This window comes from Scylla paramamosain, unplaced genomic scaffold (assembly GCF_035594125.1).
Source record: "Scylla paramamosain isolate STU-SP2022 unplaced genomic scaffold, ASM3559412v1 Contig18, whole genome shotgun sequence".
Lineage (NCBI taxonomy): Eukaryota > Metazoa > Arthropoda > Malacostraca > Decapoda > Portunidae > Scylla > Scylla paramamosain.
Window position 1 is genome coordinate 262,501 of NW_026973683.1, and position 16,055 is coordinate 278,555.

The following is a 16,055-nucleotide window of genomic DNA, read 5'->3' on the forward strand; positions in this document are numbered from 1 at the left end:
AGTACTTTCTTTTCTTTAACTCACAAAGATTTCAAGCCAGTCAGCTATACCCCTTGTATACCTTCTGTTTATTCTTGTTGCAAGGAATAATAAGTCTTTCATTTTGTATTGGCAAGATATCAAGCAAGTTAGATTAGCCCTGTCTTGCTTTCTATACCTTCCTTTTCTTTTCTTTAACTTGCAAAGATTTCAAACCAGTCAGCTATGCCCTTCTATACCTTATATTTATTCTGGTTGCAAAGATTTCAAGCAAGTCTTTCATTTTGTTTTGGCCGGCAAGATTCCAAGCAAGTTAGGTTAGCTCAGTGTTGCTTACCACACTTTCTGCCTGTACTAGTTCTGACGATACCAAGCACATAGGCTAGCTGAGTCTGACACCTCTAGGCCAGACAGCAGCAGAGGTAAGGCACTGTAAGGCTTGCTCCTTGCCATAGCGTGAAGGTGTGAGGTGGAGATTGTCAAGGTAACTTAGTTGTGTGAAGGTGTGGAGTGCTGTCAAGGTAATTCATTGGTGTGGTATGAGGTGGAGTGTGTCAAGTTAATTCAGAAAGGGGTGCCCCAAGTTGGTTATTCATTCCTTTGTTGTTTTTGAAGGTTATGGAAGTTATTTTTGTGTCCATTCTTATGATTTCTGGAGTTATAAAAGTTATCAGTTATGATTTCTCTCATGGTTTTTTTTTTTTTTTTTTTTTTTTTTTCAAGATAAGAAGTTATGGTTTCTTATGTTTTTAAGGCAATTTTCGAAACGTAATGGTTTTTATGTAGTTTTCACGTTTTTTTAAGTAATTCTGAAGAAGTTATGGTTTGCTTATTAGCTCTTATTTTTTTTAAGGTAATTTTCAAAAAGTTATGGTTTTCTTATTTAGTTTTCGTGGTTTTTAAGGTAATTTTCAAAAAGTAATGGTTTACTTATTAGTTCTCCTATGGTTTCTAAGTAATTATCTCTTGGTATGGATGGTTCAACAAGTGTGCATAGGTAACACAATAATGGGGGCTTATTATATTGTCTCCTAGGAATGGTAAATGAATAGGAATGCTTGAGAACTGGAAGAAAATAGGATGAGAGCCACTTTTTATTTTTATTTCATCCAATTATTATTATTTCTTTTGTTTTTACTTTTTTTTTCATTCTGATATATACACATAATTTAGGAATGGTTTGATAGATTGATGGGAAAGTTGAAATAGGAATGCATGCAAAAATTTAAGAAAAAAATATGTAAATAGACAGAATATTTAGTAGTTTTATATATTTATTTATTCTACATGCATATTGATAGTCTAAGAATAACTAGGGAAATTATCAGAGAGAGAGAGAGAGAGAGAGAGAGAGAGAGAGAGAGAGAGAGAGAGAGAGAGAGAGAGAGAGAGAGAGAGAACAACATCCATTGCTTCAGATTTAATGTTTATGAATAGAGGGAGTGAGTTTTAAGTTAGGTTAGATAAGATTGAATTAGATTAGGTTAGATTAGGTTAGGACACATACACACACATACACATACACTTACACATTGACTCAATCCTGTAAAAACACACACACACACACACACACACACACACACACACATACAGTAAGCTTCATAGAGAAAGGTAGATATGAAAGCAGGATAACACGAGCCTTACTGTACACTGCAATAAGATAAAAATTTGTATATTCCTTTTGTAAAAAAGTTTTAGTGTATATATCTCTCATAACTCAAAAATCTTCATATACACATATGCAGAATTTAGGTGTGTGTGTGTGTGTGTGTGTGTGTGTGTGTGTGTGTGTGTGTGTGTGTGTTCTTTTTCACTTTATAAAATCTGTTTATGCAAGAAATTATTGATTATCTATATATTTCAGCTTCTACAAAGAAAAGAAAGAACTTCCTTATAGATTATGTTAAACAAAAAATAAATAAATAGGAGTTTTTGAAATCTGATACTAATTCAGTTCATAAAAAAGTAATAGAGAGAGAGAGAGAGAGAGAGAGAGAGAGAGAGAGAGAGAGAGAGAGAGAGAGAGAGAGAGAGAGTTTGCAAAGTATTATTAATGTCACTGGCTTCCTTACCATCTTATTATGTGTTCTGTTCCTTTCTAACACTCCCAAAACATTTCCTTATTGATTCTGTTCCTAACACTCTAAACACAGCTCCTTATTTCTTCCATTTCTCTCTCTCTTTTTCTCTCTTAATTGCTTCTGTTCCTTCCTAGCACTCTAATACAGCTCTTTTATTCCTTTTGTTCCTCTCTAACACTCCCAAAACATCTCCTAATTCCTTTCATTCCTCTTTAAAACTCCCAGTACAAGTCTTTCATTCCTTCTGTTCACTAAAACTTCCCTAAATCAAGTTACATTATGGAAAGGGTTCTTACTTTCTCTCTCCCCCATCTCTCTGAATTTTAAGATCAAGTCATTCTTTGCTCCCTATCCTCCTGCACTAATCTCTTGGCCACTCTGCTGTACTTTCCTTGCCAAATCATAGTATTTTTCTTCTATTTTCTCTCACATATGCCCATTCTTTTCCTAACACTACTGTACTTTCCTTGTCCAAACTGCAGTACTTTCCCTGTAATCTCCCTTCACAAATCCATTCTCCTGGTCACATCACAGTACTTTCCTGGCCCAAACCACAGTATTTTCCTTGCATTCTTCCCACACACACCTCTAATCTTGCCCAGTATTGTACTTTCCTTGCCTTCTTCCTCACACTTCTCTTCTCTTGCTCACAATACAGTACTTTCCTTTCATCCTTCCCCCACACCTCCCTTCACTAATACCAACTAATAACAAAGCAGTATCTTTCATCTCCCTTCATTCTCTGCCTTCCCTTCCACTCCTATGCTGGAAAAAGAATTATAACAATGGATGATAAGATAAGATGATAATAGATAGTAATAAAATTTAATAAGATAAAATGAAAGGTGACATTTAGCCTACAGTTCCCAAGCTTCAAAATTTACATTCCCTCAAAAAGTAACTGAAACAAAAAAGTCTTTCTTAATTAATAGACATTTTATATAATTTTCAAGACCCATTTTAATTTATCCTCTCATTAATATATATTTTTTTCTTATTCTTGATTTTATTTATTTTTTTCTCTTCTTTTAACATTGCTCAGATTTGTGGTATATATTAGTTTAGTTTATGTCAGTTTGTTTGAAATGTGCTGTTCTGTGTGTCTGTGTATATGTATGTATGTGTGTATGTGTATATATGTGTGTGTGTGTGTGTGTGTGTGTGTGTGTGTGTGTGTGTGTGTGTGTGTGTGTGTGTGTGTGTGTGTGTGTGTGTGTATTCGTTCGACTCTGCACCACTTGTCATTAGTTCCGCACTATAGATATATATATTTTAATTGGCGTAATTAAAAGCATCTTGAACCAACAGTATGTGTGTGTGTGTGTGTGTGTGTGTGTGTGTGTGTGTGTTAAGAAAATATAATCATAATCACCAAATTTCTTTCACTTCCTATTCATTTTTCACTTTTCCCCTCATAAATTCCTTCGTTTCTTTCCATCTTCCCCACTACAATATTTCTTCAATCTCCAGCCTGCTCTAACATCTTTTATTAACATTTCCATTATTCTATCATCAAATTTCCATTCTTCTATCTACCATAATTTATTTTCCCTCCATCAGTCTGTTTCTATCCATTATTCTATCACCTCTCCATCATTCTGTCTACCATCCCCTGTTTTCTTGCCTCCTGTCAACACCAAGAGCCATCTTTCTGGGTCACTGCCCATGTGTTCAGGCAAATCCAGCGTGCGTCGTGGCCTGGTTGTGGTCATCTGTTGTGGGGAAGTGTTGCATGTTTGTTTGAGCGTGCTGTCGAGAGAGAGAGAGAGAGAGAGAGAGAGAGAGAGAGAGAGAGAGAGGAGAGTTTTGTTTATTACAGTGAAATGTGTTTTATTTTTAGCAGTCATGTAGTATGAGAGAGAGAGATAATGTGTCTGTGTACATGTGTGTGTGTGTGTGTGTGTGTGGATAAATACATAACAGCCCCTAACCTCATAAACTTTGAGCCATAAAACATAAGGGAACTTAACTAAATACTAAATCTGAAACACTAAACTTAACCGAATATTGAATCCGTTAATTAAATTTCCATGACTAAATACCGGACTGATATGAGAGGTGCTTTGAAAGAGGTGCTTTGAAACTTGACCTATAGAAACACACACATACCAGTAGATCAGTGGAGTGTGTCTGTATGTGTGTGTGTGTGTGTGTGTGTGTGTGAAAACAAAAAAACTAATGCAAATACAATGCATACAATTTTTGGGTAACTTGATAAGGAAAATAGAGAAAGAGAATAGAATATAGAAAATGAATAAAAGCTAATACAGAAATACAGAGTTTTGAGAATTTAAACATTTATAGTGCAAAGAAGCCAAAAGAAAGTATTTAGCTTTGAAATAAACAAGATAGATAAATACAGACTAGTACAGAAATAGAAGGCTAAATTAATTTGAGCATTGATACTTAAAAAAGAGAAAAAAATATATATCTTTTGAAAATTTATCAAAATATTACATAATTTTTAGATACTTATGTTAGTTATGTGATACAAACATGAATATATTTAAACACAGATATTCACTTTACTATTCTATACACACTACTAAATACAGTATTAACATATCCTAGGGTGTATAGCCATGTTCATTTTATCATTCTGTACACACTACTAAGTACAGTATTAACATATCCTAAGGTGTATAGCCATGCTTACTTTACCATTCTATACACACCATTACTTATTAACGTATCCCAAAGGTGTATAGCCGTGAATTGAATCCTTTCTCGCCACACCAGGTAACAGAATCAGTCCATCTTGCTTTACTCTTACTGTCAGTTCGTCACGCTTCCCTTAGTGGCTTGATGCAGAGCAGTGATGCAGCCTTGACACTCCCAACCCTCACCCTTGTGTCTGTGCACCCTGTGTCTGTGTCTGCTGTGCTAGGTGCCCCTCCATGCCCCTGTGATCCTTCCTCTTTTTGTCCCTCTGATTGCTCCTCTCTGCTTCTCTGTCTCTGTTCTCCTGTCATTCTTCCTGTCTTGTTGTTTTCTTCTTATGTGTTCTCCTCTACTTCTGTGTTACTCTCTGCCTCCCTGTGTTTCTTTCTTTCTTTCTTGCTCATTCTATGTTTCTCTGCTATCTCCTTCTCCTCTTCATCCTCTTTCTCTTCTCACTCACCATCTGTTCCTCCTCCTCCTTTCTCGTTCATCAACATCTTTTCCTCTTTTCCTCCTCCTCCTCCTCCTCCTCCTCCTCCTCCTCCTCCTCCTCCTCCTCCTCCTCCTCCTCCTCCTCCTCCTCCTCCTCCTCCTGCTGTGTTTGTGTTGCCTGCTGCCTGCCACAGTGAAGAGAGATATTATTCCTTAGAAGCAAAGAGAGGTGTTCCTTAAGCTGCCTTGCTGAGCCACACAACTCCAGCACTCACAAACAAAACTACCGTAACTCATGTAATGGTCATTCTGACGGACTTGAGGATTTGCTCCTGAGTTGAAAAATTTTGTGGCCCTCAGTGTTAAGTCTTGTGTATTTAGATTGGAAATTTGTGAAGCAAGGTAAAAATTGAGGTGAAATTGTTCATTTGGTGGATTTAATGGAAGTACAAATTTGGATCGGAAATTGTAAAGCGAAATTCAGATTCAGGCGGAAATGTAAATTTGGATTGAAAATGATCAGATGAAAGTACAATTTGAATCAGAAATCATACAAAAAATGCAAAATGCAGATAGAAATGTGAATCTTAATGAGAAATCATTACAAAAATTCAAATGATAAACAAGACACAATGTGAAATTGGACAAGAAATCTTTAAAAAAAGGCAAATTTATGTTAAAAACTACAAAGAAAAATTACTACAGACCAAAAATCACACAACAAAATTAAAACACAAACCAAAAATCAGACAAAAAACTCACAACAAAAATGAAAATCCAAAATAAAAGTAAAACAAACAAAAAAGAATAGAAGAAAATATATTTGTGATGTACCTTCCTCATAATAAACATAAAAAAACAAAATTGCCCATAATATGCCATTCTGATACCAACTTTCCCCCCCAAAAATCAGAAAAAAACATTTATTGGCAATGCTCCTTGTTGACATCAGCCTTCCCAAACCAGAGAGAGAGAGAACCCAGTTAGGGTTTTCAGCAGCTCCCAGGCTCCTCAGGGCAAGGGATAACTCTTGTATTTCCACTACAAGTTGTGATTCCATGCTACTTATCACCAGTTTTGAATTATCTTCCTTATTTATATACTTAGTTCCTTGTTAGTTTGTCCTTTCTTTATTCTGCCACCTCTCCTCCTGTGTTGTGTTGCACCCCTCTTGGCTTCCAATGTCTGCCTCCCATCATGCATATTTTTCCCGCTTGTAGTTGTAGCATTCCTCTCAAGGCGTGGTGCTGAAGCCTGAGGTGCCGAGGGGTTGGATGTGCCACTACAGGCCAGAAAAATGTGGCGTGTGCTGTGGAAGTGAGTGGGTGAAGTGGGTGCCTGCCTCTAGGAACAAGCTGTCTGCTTACTCTGTCTGGTGACTTACTTACCCAAGAGCTTGGTGCCCGTCACCTTGCATGGCCGGCCCGTCAAGAGTTACATTTGTCAGTACAGATTTCTGCTTTACCAGTACTACTACTACTACTATTCTATTACTACTACTACATTGTATTCTCTCCCATTAACTTGAGATGTTCTGTGTAAGTGTTTCTCTTACTTAACCTGTAATAACCTCCTTGATAAGTGATTCATGTTGAAGTGTCCTGTCCCCTGATGTACTCTGCCTCCTTGCTAGTGTGGCATCCTCATGGCATCTGCCTTGGCCGGCCACTGCACTGCATCACTACTCACTCCTCTCTCATGACACTGTGCAATCCTCTTATGTGCTGCGGCTCGTCCTCTTTAGGCCACAGTGTGCAGGGACACCTCAGTGGGGTGGTGGGCGGTGCAGCGGTGGTGGCAGTGTGCTGGGTGCTGAGTGGTGAGTGTGCAGCGGTAAGCACAGGCAGTAGGCACAGCAGCACAGCACACACACAGTGGCAGGAGTGGTGGTGCTCACACTGGTGTAGTGATACATTCCAACACAGACCCTCCCAGTATACACATGGCACTTAACACTAGTTCCTGAGTGTGGTCTCTTGCTGCACACCACACCACACCACACCGCACCACACCACACCACACCATACCACAACACCACACCACACCACCACACTGTTGGCAGTTAAGATGTGTCTGCATCACACTAGCTATTTCTTCTTTTCTTTCCTGCAGTTTCTTCCCTCCTGTCACAGTTGTCACCTGCACCTCCCATCATAAGAATTAGGCTTGTCTTCCTCACACCGGTCATTATCACATATTGGAACACTTACCTCAAATACACTGGATTTTTGTTGTTGTTGTTGTTGTTGGTGCTGCCAGCCAGTGCTGCACTTGTGCTGCTGCTGTCTGTGTGTAGGGAATGCATCCACCACAGACACCACACTGCTGTGCTGCTGCCTTCAGCACCCAAGTGTGCTGCCACCACAGCCACCTCACCCAGACAGCCAGGCAGCGGGTGCACAGTGCTAGGCTTGGTGTGGGGAGCCCTGGGTGAGGCAGTGTGGCAGGGTGGCAAGGAGTGCACACTGGTGGAGGTGTGTGGTGGGGGTGTGGTGAAGCTGGGGGGTGGGTGTGGCAGTGGTGGGCCAGGGTAGACAGAACATAGGCACAACTGGTGTGTTATGTCACTGCCATCACTCATAACAAATGCACTGAGCCTCCACCAGCCCACTGGGAGTCCCCAGGCACCACTCCCCTTTGCCCTGCTTGTGTCCCCTGTACCTCCTCTGTGTCGTCTCACAAAACCACGCCCACGCCCTTGAGGCAAAGACGCCTGCTCGCCCACACAGAGCAGACAGAGGACACAGGTGCAAACAGAGAGGGGCCTGCAGTGAGTAATGGCTGTCTAGCCTCAATTGATCTCGCCTTGTCTCTCCCGGCCTCCCGGCTTAGCTTGGAGTGGCCCGTAGAGTTAGCCGGTGTGGGGCCGACTAGCACACAGGTTAGCCAGGCCGATCTTTCTCCCATTGTGTACTGATACTGAGTCTGCCCTCTTGTGTTCCTCCCCTGGCTGTCCTGCTCTTGTCTTGTCCTGAACTGTCCTGCCTTGTCTTGCCTCTCATCATCCTCTGCTGCTTGAGAATGCCTGGTTTGGTTGTGGGGAATGTTTTGGCTGTTTTTTTCTGTTATGTTTGTTTCTCTCTCTCTCTCTCTCTCTCTCTCTCTCTCTCTCTCTCTCTCTCTCTCTCTCTCTCTCTCTCTCTCTCTCTCTCTCTCTCTCTCTCTCTCTCTCTCTCTCTCTCTCTCTCTCTCTCTCTCTCTCTCTCTCTCTCTCTCTCTCTGAATATATGAGTGTGTATGTATGAGAAAGAGATAGAAAGTCATTGAATTGCAGCATAACACACACACACACACACACACACACACACACACACACACACACACACACACACACTTGACAATATATACATTCTTTTCCTTCACCATATAATGTTTTTCATGCACATATCAGATAAACTTTGATGATGGAAATAATAATAATAATAATAATAATAATAATAATAATAATAATATTGATAATATAAATGGTGATGCAGTATGTAGTGTTTTTTTCTCTCATTTTGGATAAGTTGGGTTATTTTAGAGGTATTTTTCCTGTCTTCTTCACCCTTGAGAAATCAAGTTAGTTTTTAGAATTTCCTTCATCCTTGAGTGGTTATAATAGCCATGGTGGAATTTTCTGGTGTTTTTCTTTACCCTGAAGGAATAACACTGGATTTGAAGGATTTCTCTCTTTCCTTCACCCTGGGGGACACACTCTGGTTTGGAGTACCTTAGCAAGATTGAGAACTCTATCTGAATGGTAAAAGATAGCATAGTTATAGATTTTGTACAATAGTTTGGAGGTCTTTTTTTTTTTTTTTTTTTTTTTTTTCCTGCCATACATATCCTATCTTAGAGCATCTTAGAAATACTGAGGAATTCATCTAAAGATTGAGAGACAAATTGCTAGAGTGGGTGGCATATAGTTCCTAAGAATGTGTTTTTTATTTACCCTAGATGAATCACATTAGTTCTGAGGGATTTTACTTGTTTTCTTCACCCTATGAGACCTTCCCTGTCTTGGAATGTCTTGCAAACATTGAGAAAGAGAGGCTTAGATTTATTTTCTGTAAGTGTCTTTTCTTTACTCTAGATGAGTCACATTAGTTTTGAGGGATTTTACTTGTTTTCTTCATCCTATGGGACTTGCCCTACCATGAAACATCTCAGAAACACTGATAAATTTATGTAAAGGCAACAAAAAAAGGATCAGAAGAATAGATATCTTAAATTTCTGGCCAGTATAATGTTTAAATATAGCTGTTCCCTCACTGCTTGACTCTTTCACTGTGACATGCGGCAGTCCTTAGTATTGAAATCACTGTACAAAATATCTGAAAGCACTACAAGAAGGTAAAACAAATCAGAAGTATAGATTTCCCAGTATATAGCTAGTATAATACTTAGAGGTCTTACTGTAACTCTCATTGTGGTATGCAGCAGACTTTACTATTAAGATCATGGTAGAAAATGTTGACAAGTCTGTACAAGAAAGAAAAGTGGCCATTATAGTGTTTAGAGCTCTTCTTGCTATACTTTCAATCCTTTCACTGTGATATACTGCAGCTCACACCTCAGAAATGACTATAAAATCTTTACTACAAGCCTTGAGAGGAAAGAAAGTAGATCTGAATATATTTTCCAATGCCTATAACCGTTACAGTGTTTAGAGGTCTTCTTGCCACATTTTTCACATGATTCACAGCTTAGTATTACTGTATGAAATCTTTATAAGTGTATACAAGATGGAAAAGTGAATCAGAATGTATTTTTCAGTGCCTGGCCAGTCTCTCTCTCTCTCTCTCTCTCTCTCTCTCTCTCTCTCTCTCTCTCTCTCTCTCTCTCTCTCTCTCTCTCTCTCTCTCTCTCTCTCTCTCTCTCTCTCTCTCTCTCTCTCTATAGTACCATTACTTATAAGACCAAGACAAAAGACAAATAAATGATGTGTCATAATACGTATACGTTTAACACCTCACTTATCTACTTAGCACTGCACCAATGTCACCACCACCACTACCAAACACAACACTTCTGTTACTGCACCACCACCATCACTATCACCGTCAATATTTACTTTTATTGTAGTTATATTGATGCATATTCTATTTCTTTTCTGACATCAATAAGTGGAAAGGTTTTACTAAGGATTGTTATTATTATTTTTTTTTTTCTTTTATTATTATCATTATTATTATTGTCATCATTATTATTGTTATTCTTATTGTTATCAGTTTAATTCATAACCTCTTAAAACTTTTTCATATAAGACTTTTTCTATCTAAGCATTTTCAACTTATCTATTCACACAAACTATTATACATTTCATAGTAAATATTGTATGATTCTGTTTACATTCTCCATCTACACACACACACACACACACACACACACACACACACACACACACACACACACACACACACACACACACACACACACACACACACACACACAAATACACACCCACAATCATTAACCAAACATCATTAGTATTCTTTTTATTATTTTAAATTCCAAACATTTTCATTTTCCATATATTTTTAGAGACTGGAGCAGAGAGAGAGAGAGAGAGAGAGAGAGAGAGAGAGAGAATAAAAAACCCAACACTCAAATTATCATATAACTTTCACTACCTCATCTTTTCCCTCTTCATTATGTATTTTATTTTATCATAATTTCTCAATTTCCTTTGATTTTCTCACTGCTATTTTCCCAGGAAGCCGCATTACGCAGTAACTTGGCTTTGTCACTCAGCTCATTTCTGTTACTCCTCTGTTCCGTCACTCCACATCTTGCCTGCTCTGTAATGTGCTGGCTGTTATTCTTCAGTGTGATGGTGATGTTCTATAAATGACCCAATGTGCTGTGTTGCCATGTTCTTCTTTGCTGTTCCTCCTACTTACAACTCATTTCTGCCTTAACATATCCACTAATCTCAATTTTATGTGTTGCTGTTCTCCTCATTGCTTTAACCTGCTCTGGTGGTATATGTAACACCCCTATTTATCTGTGTTGTTGCCTCATCCACACTCAGCCACAGGACCTCTTAAGTTGTGTCAGTCTCATCCAGCCACTAAAGAGTCTAGTTAATGGTAATATTTTGTATTGGATTGGTTTTATTTTGGTTTGTGCTAAGGTTTGAGGGTTCCTGGGTAGAGTGTGGTAAGGTGTTTCAGTTTTTTTTGGTGTTGTAACTTGTTTTTATCTTTTTTATCCGATGTTCTCCTCTCTTTCCATTCCTACACCAGTATCCATCTGTTTCCCTTTTCTCTCCTACAGTTATTCCATCTCTCTTTCTATTCTCTCTCTTTTATCTATCCTTCCCTTCTCCATTTTTTGTTCCCTCTAGTTTCCATCCAATCACCAACTTCTTTTCATTCCTCTCTTCCTCTATTTCCTATCTCCTTTCTACATTATTCTATTATCTCTTTCCTCACCATTACCCACCTAATGCTTTCTAACCCAGCCAGTCTCTCCATGCCCACATAACTTCCCTTTCTCTAACCTAACCATTCATCCCACATTCCCACATTCCTTTTCTCTCACTCCTACCAATACGCACCCTTGTGCCTTCTCTACCCAGCTATTCACATAACCTCTTTCTCACCCTCATCAGTACCCACTCTTGCCCACCAACCTCCTCTGTCTCTAGTCTCCTTTCCATAAAATATCCTTCAATTTTCCCACCTTCCTTCTTCACCAACACTTAATACTTTCTAATACTTCCTAACCCAGCCACTCTTGCTGTCACCTACCCTCTCATCCTTCCCCACCAAGCCACCCCACTTCCACATAACCTTCCTCTCTCACTCCACCAGTCCCAGCCATCCTGTCTCCACTTTGCCAGGCTGTCTCACCCTCATGTAACCTCCCTTACCACTGTTGCAGACCGGCAATATAAAAACAATTCACTTCATATCTCTGGCCGAGGACGATGCAGTCATTGCCACTGACATATCAATCGTTTAGGCAAGTATTGATGTGCACGGCTAGAAACACATCCCTCAGACCCTCTCAGATCCCTTTATTCTGACCCTAATCTATCCCTAGCCCAGTTATTTATCTGTCTGTTCATCCACCAATCCTCTCAGCTCCCCGGACACACTTATTCAGTATCCTAGCTCCATGTTGTCCTATCCTAGCTAAGACTTGCCCAGTACAGCCATACTCTGAGCTCTGGGCAGCACGTAGCCTTAACTACTTAATTAACTACACTTCACAAGTCATTAGATACATAGGTGACTTGTAGTTAAGGGAAGGGAGTGTAGTTGCAATGGTGGTGATGAGACGGACCCCCCCCCTTAGCTGGCACAGACGGGGTGTAGGTGTAGAGAACGTGTACATATAGACTACAGGACCTCGTGGTGTAAATACAACCAGCACAGTCCTTGCATTGATCCTTCTCCTGTCCTTCTATATCCTGTGTCCTTGACTCTTGTGTTCTTCAGTTTCTGTGTTGCTTCTTCATGTTTTGTTTCTTTCCTAACTCCTTTCTTTCTTAAATTTTTTCTTCTTATTCTGTCTTCCTTTCATTTGCATTGTTGTTCTGTCTTTCAGTTCCTGTTCTCAATTTCCTATATCCCTCTTTTATGTTTTCTGTTTCTTTCCTAAATTCTTTCTTTCTTTCTTTCACAATTTTTTTCTTCTTATTCTTCTGTCTGTCTTTCTTCCTTTTTGTATCATTATCCTGTCCTTTGATTCCTATTTTCAATCAATCAATCTCCTGTTTTCCTTTTTCATGTTCTCTCTCTCTCTCTCTCTCTCTCTCTCTCTCTCTCTCTCTCTCTCTCTCTCTCTCTCTCTCTCTCTCTCTCTCTCTCTCTCTCTCTCTCTCTCTCTCTCTCTCTCTCTCTCTCTCTCAGTAATTCTATTTTTTGCAGGATTGCTTATTCATTTTTTCACTTTGCTTATTCCATTCTTTATTGTATTATCTTATTCCTCTTTTTCTTACTACCTGCTTTTACATCTGTACAAAAATATGTTAAGAATAAAAAAAAAAAAAGCACACACTGTACTTCATGTGCAAAAAGAAAAAGAATAGAAGAAAATGAAAGAAACATTTTCAATCCTCTAATCTTTTCAGAGTTCTCTTTTATTAGAACTTCTTTATATATTACAATAACACCTGGAGTCTTTTATCTTGCATCACAAACACCACACACAAAGAAATTCTCCTAATCCTATAAGCAAACCTATTGTTACCTTCTCTCTTATACAAAAATCTCTATTGAACCTCTTACACATTTCTCTTATACTACAATCCTCCCATCACACATTCCAGTAACCATTCGCAAACCATCTCCCTGTTTATTCCTTTCTATAAAACTATTCAATGCTTGTATCCTTTTTTTTTAATTCCCCATTGAAACCTTTTACATATTTGTCTTCTATCTACAATTTTCTATCACGCATTCTCATTCTCAGACCAGCTCTCTGTTTTATCCCTTCTACAAAACTATTCACTGCTTGTATCTTTTGTAAATTCCCTATTGAAGCCTCTTATATATTTCTTTCATACCCACAATCCTCTGTCATCCATTCCAGTTGTCATACTGGAACCAATTCCCTACAAAAACCTTAATAAGATGTTATTTGAACCCTCCATTATTTATAAATCCTCTTTCTGAAACCTTTACATATGTATGTCTTTTTAAATCCCCCATTGAAATCTCTCATAAATTTCTATCAGACTGGGATCCTTTCTAATTCTCATAGACTCATCATTCACTTTCTAAAATCCTGTACCAAAACTTCTTATACATTTCTTTCATAACAATCACACTGCAACCAAATCACTTTCTATTTCCTATAAACCCATCCATGAACCTCGCATCGTTTATATTCCCTGGTCTTTCCTTTCCATACAGTATCCAGTTCCTTATGACAGCCTCCCATGCCTTGCTCTCCCCTCACCAGCCCCAGTAGATGTTTAAACACTCCTGCAAACTCCCCCTCAACACTTCCTGCCATTTCCGAGCACTGTATTCTTGTATTCTTGCGTCTGTAGTGTGACTGAGTCTGTGTAAGTCCTCCCCCTGATCCCTGTTACTTAGAGACCCTTGGTATAATAATATTCTGCCGGTCATTTCAGTGTCTTAGTTAGGGAGTGTATAGGACGATGTGGCAAGTTATGTTTTAGACGTTCACTCACTCACTCACTCGCTCACCAAGAGATGCAACAAGTATGTATTATCGCGTGTGTCAGTTGTATGATATCCTGAACTTTATGACTTTACCTCTTTATTCATTGATTGATTAGTTGGTTCAGTTTTTTATTATTATTACTTTTTTTATTACTTTTCTTATTGTTGTTGCTATTCTTGTCGTTAGTTTAGTCTAAGTGTTGGGTGATTCACTGACAGATGAGAGATGTTTTATATGCTTGTTGACTCTGTCTTTCTCTCTTTTTTAAGGTGTTATTTCTTAATCACTACTGTTTGATTTATTTGTTCTGCAAAGTTTAAATGTTATTTGTTTGTCCATACATTATTTTCTTTGATTCAATTCAAATAGATAATGTGTAGGTATATGTTTTCAATCAGTGTTCCTTCACTGACAAAATAGACTATCATTATTTATTATTTTTATGTAATTTGAATTATCCATAAGGATTTTCATTATTATTATTAATATCATCGTTAATGGCATCAGGAGTTTGGGAGTGAGAGCAGTGTTAGAGAACTTATGCATTAATACACTCATACATTCATATCTATTTAGAGTCACTTAGAATTAATTGTAGAGTCTTGAGTGACACAGAAGTTTGCTGTTTTAATCATGACTTGCAATGGTGATGACAACTAGGTATCCTTAGAATACCGACAGTAAAAGCACACTAGGCTCAGGAAGGATGGAAAATATAGGCTGTAGTCTGAAAGTACTCAGCAAATGCACACCAGATTCAATAAGGATGAATAGATTGGCATAATCTGAATATATTTAACATACACTAGATTAAAAGGATAAAAAATATAAAAAAATAAGTTGTAATCTGAAAGTAATAAGTAAATGTACACTAGATTCAAGAAGGATAAATAGGTTGACATAAACTGAATATAGTAAACACACTAGATTAAAAGGATAAAAAAAAAAATAAAAAAAAATAGGTTGTAATCTTGAAATAGACAATAAATATGTAGTTAGAGTTATGAAGGTATACAGGAGTTTTGCATGAGTGGTGAGGTCTTATCAGGAGTGATTGTGGTGGTGTGTGATGATTGGTGGTGTATTGTGATGAGGCATTATACAGAGTGGCCATGGTGATGTATGAGAAGAATCATAGGAAATCTGTATATAAATGTTAGGAATGGTGGAGTTATACAGTATACAGAGTTGAGAATAAATACATTGTGTACATGTGGAAGTTGAGAGAGAGAGAGAGAGAGAGAGAGAGAGAGAGAGAGAGAGAGAGAGAGAGAGAGAGAGAGAGAGAGAGAGAGAGAATGGTTTGGCTATAGTGTATGGAAATCTCTATAAGTAAACAAGATTATAGAATACAGTTTGTAGAAATGAGTTATAACAATACATGGTATAAAAGAGAAATTTTGAGTGACTATATTGAAAAGAAATTTGATATTGTAAAAAGAGGATTATTGAAATATAATATGTGGAAGAGAACTTGTAGGATGCTAGTATGTAAAAGAGAACTTGTGAAAGAGAGATTGTAAGGAAGAATGTAGAAGAGAACACCTGTGTGTAGTATGCAGGCAATAGGTGATGCCATCTGAGGGAAGGTGGCATGAGAAAGGAGACCAAATGATTGAATGGTGCTGCACTATGAGCATTGATTGGTTGAGTGGGTGATTGGTGCCACAGTAAAAGTATTGATTGAGTGATTGATGGCATTGGAAAAGTACTGATTGATTAATGCCACAGCAAGAGTATTGATTGATTGAGCGAATGATGCCACAGGAATAGTAC

The 16,055-nt window shown here is 38.2% G+C and overlaps 1 protein-coding gene across 8 annotated transcripts in view; it reads left to right on the forward strand.

Annotated features, from left to right (window-relative positions):
- LOC135097365 (coiled-coil domain-containing protein AGAP005037-like) overlaps positions 1–16,055 on the forward strand; it is a 67,751-nt gene that overhangs the window by 45,162 nt on the left and 6,534 nt on the right. The gene's annotated exons all lie outside the window — the stretch shown is intronic.